Genomic DNA, 7,540 nt, shown 5'->3' with positions numbered 1-7,540 from the left:
GACGGATGCCAGTCTGAGAGGTTGGGGCGCGGCGTTGGAACAACACTCTCTTCAGGGTCGGTGGACCAAGGAGGAGTCTCTACTCCCGATAAATATTCTGGAACTGCGGGCAGTGTTCAGTGCGTTGACAATGGCTCAGCATCTAATACAGAACAGACCGGTTCAAGTACAATCGAACAACGCCACCATGGTGGCGTACATCAATCATCAAGGCGGCACTCGAAGCCGCATGGCAATGAGGGAAGTATCACGGATTCTTCAGTGGGCAGAACGCCATCTGCCGTCCATATCCGCAGTGTTCATTCCGGGGGTCCTAAACTGGGAAGCGGACTTTCTCAGTTGTCAGGACGTACACGCCGGAGAATGGAGCCTCCATCCAGAGGTGTTTCAACTTCTCGTGGACAAGTGGGGTCTTCCAGCTGTGGACCTGATGGCGTCTCGACACAATCACAAGGTTCTGGTCTTCGGAGCAAGGACAAGGGATCCTCAAGCAGCGTTCGTGGATGCTCTGTCAATCCCATGGAACTTTCGGCTGCCTTATGTGTTCCCTCCGGTGTCACTCCTGCCCAGAGTAATACGGAAGTTCATGCAAGAAGGATGGAACCTACTTCTGATCGCTCCAGCGTGGCCCAGACGGCACTGGTTCTCTGATCTACAGGGCCTCTCGCTGGATTGTCTCCTTCTACTTCCACAACGACCAGACCTCCTTGTTCAGGGCCCTTGTGTTTACCAGGACTTGGCCCGTCTGGCTTTGACGGCATGGCTCTTGAAGCTTCCATCCTGAGGGCCAAGGGTTTTTCTGAGGCAGTCGTTCAAACTATGTTGAAGACCCGTAAGCTGGCTTCTGCTTGGATTTACCATAGGGTCTGGAATGCTTACTTTACTTGGTGTGCGTCTCACAATCATGATGTTTTCAAGTTTAGCACGGCCAAACTGTTGGCCTTCCTACAACAGGGCCTAGATTTAGGCCCGTGTCTGGCCTCCCTCAAGGTTCACATTTCTGCCTTGTCGGTTTGGTTTCAGAGAAAGATTGGTGCCCTTCCTGATGTTCATACATTCACTCAGGGGTTGTTGCCGATTCAGCCTCCTTACGTTCCTCCTGTGGCCCCTTGAGATCTGTCGGTGGTACTGGAGGCCTTACAAGAGTAGCCGATGCTGACCTTAAGTGGCTTTCCCTTAAGTTGCTATTTTTGCTGGCTATTGCCTCAGCTAGAACGGTTTCGGACTTGGGTGCCTTATCCTGCAAGTCCCCCCATTTGATTTTTCATCAGTTCTTAGAATGCGACTGGGTTATTTACCCAAGGTGGTGTCTTCCTTCCACCTTAACCAGGAGATTGTGGTTCAGGCCTTTATTTCTCCTGAGTTGTCTTCCAAAGAGCGGTCTTTGGATGTGGTATGGGCTCTCCGTATCTATGTGAAGAGAACATCCTCCATTAGGAAATCTGATTCTCTGTTTGTACTGTTTGGTTTTCACAAACGTGACTGGCCTGCTTCCAAGCAGACCCTGGCGGGATGGATTAGAATGATGATTGCACATGCTTATGTACAGACTGGTCGTCCAGCTCCTGCTATCATCAAAGCCCATTCTACTCGGTCGGTTGGACCTTCTTGGGCGGCCCACCGTGGTGCGACCCTTGAACAATTGTGCAAGGCGGCTACTTGGTCCTCAGGCAACATGTTTATAAGGTTCTATGCCTTTGATACTTCCGCCTCCCAGGATGCTTCCTTTGGACGCCGAGTTCTTGGGCCCGCTACAGTGTGTCCCCTCCCATAAGGAACTGCTTTAGGACATCCCCGATGTTAATCCTTGTGGAGCCCAGTGTACCCCGCAGCAGAAAACGAGATTCATGGTAAGAACTTACCGTTGTTAAATCTCTTTCTGTGAGGTACACTTGGCTCCACAAGGCGCCCACCCTGTCGCACTTAGCTTCTTTGGGTTGGTGTGGCATAGCCACTGACACCCTCTCCTGTGGTGAGTGTCAGTAGCGGATCTTGCCACGGGGAAGCAGGACTTTTGCCCGGGGCGCCGCCTTCCGGAGGGCGCCGCACCATGGCAACATCCGCCACTGCTGTGCCCTCCGCTGCCCGCTGTGTCCCCCGTCTGTGCCTCCTGTGAAGGGAAGTAGACGCGTAGCGTCTAGTTTCCCTTCATGGAGAGTACCTTTGCTGAGCGGTGCGCGATGACGTCATCGCGCACCGCTCAGCATTCAAGCGGCGCTACTAATGTACAGGGGGCGTAACTGACCACGCCCCCTGTATTAAGCCACGACCCGTTTCCTGCCCGGGGCGCAGAGCGGGCTTGAACCGGCCCTGGTGAGTGTGTGATGTAAATGGCTACGAGCGATTGTCGTCTCTAGTACCTGCTACTGCATTGGGCTGGTTAACGAAACTGAGCTCCTGTGCACGGAGGCGGGGTTATAGAGGAGGCGGCGCTGTGCATCTTGGGAACAGTCAAAGCTTTGAGCCTGTTGGTGCCTCGGATCAAGATCCTACTCTAAACCCCAATGTTAATCCTTGTGGAGCCCAGTGTACCTCGCAGAAAGAGATTTAACAACGGTAAGTTCTTACCATAAATCTCATTTTATGTGCAATTTGCTATCAAAATCCAACATACTCTCTTTATCCTGATGGAACTGAATTGCAAAATTGATTTTTTTCCACCATGGCAACACTGTGCATGACTGTAAAGCATAGGTCTGCAAACTCGGTTCTCATTACCCCACACAGTGCTTGTTTTGCAGTTCTCCTCACAGAATCACAAGTGAAATAATTAACTCCACCTGCGGAGCTTTTAAAATGTGTCTGTGAGTAATTAATACACCTGTGCACCTGCTGGATTACCTGCAAAACATGCACTGCGTGTGGTAATGAGGGCCATGTTTGCAGTCCTATGCTATAAAGCTACACACTTAGGGTTTACATGTCCTCTAAGTGTCAACAAGTTTCAAATGAAACCTGTAAAGAGCAGTTTAAACATTTCCACTTCTGATCTGATCTCTCAGCAAGGGAAGCAGGGAGGTGAAAGTGCTGTATACAGTACACACTTCCTCACTGCCAGCCTCTACCTGCTCTTGTGTACCTTGAGCTCTACGTCACGGTGTGCAGTGTGTTGCTTTTAAATAAAGCTTGTTAAAGAATTTAGAAAGAAAAAAAAAAAAGTCATCAGCCCAGACTCAGCAGAGAGCAGCAGCTGCCACAAGCTGGGAGTGATTGGAGTGAGCTGGGACTGAGGTATGTGCCAAGTGGGACAGAAGCAGCTCAGCTGTGGGAGGCAGGGGAAGAGACCCTCTCCCTGTGCTGGTCTCTGTCTGTCCTGGCCAGGTGAATCCCTGCTTCAGGTGACCCTACCACACCCTGCCCTCCTGGGGAACCTGCCTGCTGTCAGTGACTTTGTATGATTGCAACACAGTGATACAATGTAACAGCAGCAGGAAGTGACAGGAAGGCTGAGATTCCTAGTAAAGAACCAGCAGCCCACCAAGCTGCATTTCATGTTAGTCTGCTGCCAGTTCACTTGCAGCTTGTTTGCACCTCCAGTCCATAGGTGAAGGTCTGATACGTCTGTAGTATTAAAGGGCCACTTCCTGGTTATAGATAGGAGTCCAATAGTCCTGTGCCACTTCCTGGTTATGGAAAGGAATACTAAGCAGTGACTGATCCTCTCTGTGGTTAGTTATGCTTATTGCTTACTCTATCAAAACATAGCTAAGGTGGACCTGTTGCTTTCCTACATTACAGGCAGCCGTCTCAACCAATCTTAAAAAAAAAAAAAAAAAAAAATGCAGTCTTTAAATTCTCTAGGAGGTAGTGCCTCATGCCTCGGTAATGTCACTGGTTCCTATTTAATATTCAGTCGGCAAAAATGTCTGCTTCACTGTGAGTAGTTGACGTTGGCTTATAAGAAGAAATACTAGATAGTGTGGAGCTTATGTAGATTTATGTAATTGAAATCCTGGGGCTAGCTGATATACAGTACTTTCTTCATCATAAATAGTTTGGCTGGTTGGAAAGCTGTTCTTCCCAATGGATTGTTGCTCCCTGCACCTGACAAACTTGCCACGCAGGCCGGATCAGACCATAGTGAGGATTTCATTGTTACTGTAGATACATTTTGCTTTTACAGTAAATAACATTACAAGGCACGTTTCCCAGAGTAACTGCAAACACACAAATGTAGCCTGGGAATGGTTTTAGGGCAGAGGTTCTCAAACTCTGTCCTCGGGAGCCCACACAGTGCATGTTTTGCAGGTAACCCAGCAGGTGCACAGGTGTATTAATTACTCACTGACACATTTTAAAAGGTCCACAGTTGGAGCTAATTATTTCACTTGCGATTCTGTAAGGAGACCTGCAAAACATGCACTGTGTGGGGTCCTGAGGACCGAGTTTGAGAACCTCTGTTTTAGGGGTTGAAACCAGGGATGTGCAGTGAGTGATAAGATGACATTGCTCTTAGATGATGTCCTTGATTAACGTGTTACCTATGCTGGCATAGTATTTTCATGTTTATTCCCCATCTTATACAGATTTAGCACATTCCTTTGGGACGTACGGCTGCCACTGAGACCTCTCCGTGTGTATTCATCACTGGAGATACTCCTGTTCTAAACTAGACGTGTTTGTGCCTATATTCTAAAAGTTTTCTAATGCAACCTCGATTATAGTATATAGTTCTCTAATTAAAACGAAAAGTATAAAATACTATTTACTGTATTTACAGTACATGCGATATCTGATGCGTGCGGATCTCAGAGCTTTTTTTTTTGTTGCATTGCTACTTTTCAATTGGCTCGAATGATATAATATGATTGTTCACATAGGGCGGGATTCAAATGATATATCACACCCAATCTCCTTTCTAAAGTGATCCCCATTATTGTGTATATCGCCAGAGTTGTAGCAAGGTGTCATGGTGCCTGGAGCAAGGTATGGTTCGGCGCCCCCTCCCCTGTACTGAATTGGGGGCGTGGCCACCAGGGCCAGTTCTAGACCTTGTAGCATCCAGGGCAAAAGTTTCCTTTGGTGCTCCCCCCCCCCCACACACACACACACCCATAGGCCAAACATAGTGCGCGCCGAAGGCGCACCTCAAAAAATAGGAGCGCGGCTTCATAGTGAAGGGGCGTGGCCACAGTTATGCCCCCTTTAGTTATGGACCCAGTAGCTGTGCTCCCTGTAGATTTGCCCCCAGAAGATGTACCCGGAGTAGTTGTGTCCCCTGTAGATTTGCCCCCAGTAGCTGTGCCCCCTATAGCTGTGCCCAGAGTAATTGTGCCCCCTGGTAGTGCCGCTTACAAACACTAAAGAAAAACCACAACAAAAAAACAATACTCGCCTGCCCCGCTCCTGCTTCCCGACTGCTACTGCTGCTTCTCCATCTCCGCAGTCCCTCTGAGTCTGGCCGCGTCTCCGCCTGTCTGACATCATGACGTCAGACACCCATGCATGTGAGGTCACAACATCACACGCAAGTCACGGAGCGCAGAGGGGAGGAGGGAGGGAGGTAGAGAGCTGACGCAGCTCAGGCTCTCAGCTCTCAATGACTAAAAGCTGCGGCCTGCGTGAAGCCATGTGGAGGTTCCGACAGAGTCGAGCTGCGGCGCCCTGTACTGCCTTGGGCGCCTGGAGCTCAAGCTCCATCGGAACCGCCCTCCTTACGCCCCTACATATCGCGCCCATAGTAATAGAGTTTAGCTGCGTAAAGGGTTGGGCTCCCTCGCCGCCCCTGGGGTACCGAGCTGAAATGATTATACCTCGCCTGTCAGCAGAAACAGCATGGGTGTGGAAGGGGGTGAAAGGAATTGAATACCGCCCATACTCTTCTTCACGAGTATAAAGATCTAGTAAGACCTCTATTTGGGGGAGATTCAATACGCCGGTATCCGGATGCTAGATCGATAATGTATTGGTCGACGGGTCCAAAAGGTCTACACGCAAATGGTCAACACTAGTTTTACCAACATCTACTTGATATACTCTCCACGTTGCCCGAAGAATGGCAATCGAACACGTTTGTACTGATGGTGGTCACATAAGATGGCATATACAACATCTGGCCCAAAAACTTGCGTCTACCATTATCGTGTCGACTTTTTGCACCAGTCGACCTAATGCATGCGGGGTCTTAGCTCCTGGGTTAAGTGATGGGAACTATTCAGTTACTGCCCGTGACTAGCCCCCAGGGTACACTTAACATGGATTTCTGCTCGCGCCCTCCTGAGATGCGAACCGAAATGCCGGCGGTAATTGCATAGCTACGACACTTAACCTAGCATATGGTTACCACAGGAAATAATTGAATAGCTCCGTGAGCTAAAACCCCATAGTAAGTCCCGTGGCTAATTGAATCTACCCCTTTGACATTGATCTAAAAGACTGTATATTACATAGCTGATATTGTATATATGAAATAACTGAGTGGTTATCCTATGATGAAATATGGCCGCCATGTTGTCTGCAGCGAGGGATGTGTTTGGACTAATGTTCTTCTTAAACTAAACATACTTAGGGGTAAATGTATCAAACCTTCGAGAGACCTGAAGTACCAGCCAATCGGCTCCTAACCGCCATGTTACAGGTTGTGGTTTTAAATATTACAGAAGTTGTTTGATGCTTTCTCTCTCCAAGCTTTGATATATCTCAGCCATAAGGCCTTATGTAATAGCCCGGTTGGTTATGTCTTTAAAATTGCTGCCTTCTAGATTATTTCTGGTTTAAAAATGACGGGGCAACTTGTCGGAATCGCGCTGTGTTAGCATCTCGCAGCCGATTACAAAAGGCCTAGAAAGTTACTGACAGCCAGGCAGATTTATTTTCTGTAGATTGGTTCATTCGTACAAAGTGGTGAACCCAGCGATCGAATAGTAACTAATTTGCTTGAAGAATCACCATTTTGACCTGAAGATGTGGGAGGAGCTTCAGTTGTCTGTAATTGTGTGTGGGTGAGGGAGGTAACCCTTTGTAACAGTGGGCAATCAGGTTCCCACTGAAGGGCATATTTTACTTTCAGAGAAACTACATTTGGGGGTTCAGTCACAGTAGTCCTGTAGTGTTGGCTACAGATTTGAAAGATTAAAAACAACAAAAAAGCCATGGTAAATGCTATTTGTACATAATCTAAAAGTAAATGGAATACAGTTTATTTTCAAATGGTTTTGAATATATCGTCCAGGTGGCGGCCTTCATTCGTGATACACATTTGTAGACGATTTCTGAGGCTTCACATCACTCGGAGGGTCATTTCCGGCGTTATTGCTGCAATCTTCTGACGCAGCTCACTGTCACTGGTCTGGCTATGTTAACGAGCAGAATTTTCATTGTTGGGCGGAAAACAATCCTCCACAGCTTCACAAGAGGCTTCTATACAGCCAGTGTCGGACTGGGGCATGTAGGGCCCACCGGGGAATGCAGTGGTAGGGGCCCATGTTTAGGGGTGTGGCCAGTCTGCAGAGGGGGTGTGGCCTGCCACCTCATTGGTTTGACTAACCATTAGAGAGTGTAACGTCTGTGCCCCTTCATAAATATATACAGTAAATGCAGC

At 48.3% G+C, this 7,540-nt stretch overlaps 1 protein-coding gene across 7 annotated transcripts in view; it reads left to right on the top strand.

The window, feature by feature from the left end:
- Nucleotides 1-2,496: 2,496 nt before the first annotated feature.
- The window catches only part of PATJ (PATJ crumbs cell polarity complex component), a 446,647-nt gene continuing 441,603 nt past the window's right edge, over nucleotides 2,497-7,540 (top strand). For 3 of the 7 annotated variants that reach the window (XM_063939227.1, XM_063939228.1, XM_063939222.1), the window contains exon 1: nucleotides 3,133-3,231. The gene's annotated coding sequence lies outside the window, so the exon portion shown is untranslated. Of the gene's footprint in view, nucleotides 2,557-3,132; nucleotides 3,232-3,255; nucleotides 3,322-3,579; nucleotides 3,669-4,378; nucleotides 4,429-7,540 lie in introns of those variants that run through there. The other 4 variants (XM_063939224.1, XM_063939225.1, XM_063939223.1 and 1 more) reach the window with 4 other exon arrangements.

This window comes from Pseudophryne corroboree, chromosome 9, assembly GCF_028390025.1.
Source record: "Pseudophryne corroboree isolate aPseCor3 chromosome 9, aPseCor3.hap2, whole genome shotgun sequence".
Taxonomy (NCBI): Eukaryota; Metazoa; Chordata; class Amphibia; order Anura; family Myobatrachidae; genus Pseudophryne; species Pseudophryne corroboree.
Note: the sequence above shows the minus strand (reverse complement) of the source record. Positions and strands in the feature narration are given on the sequence as shown.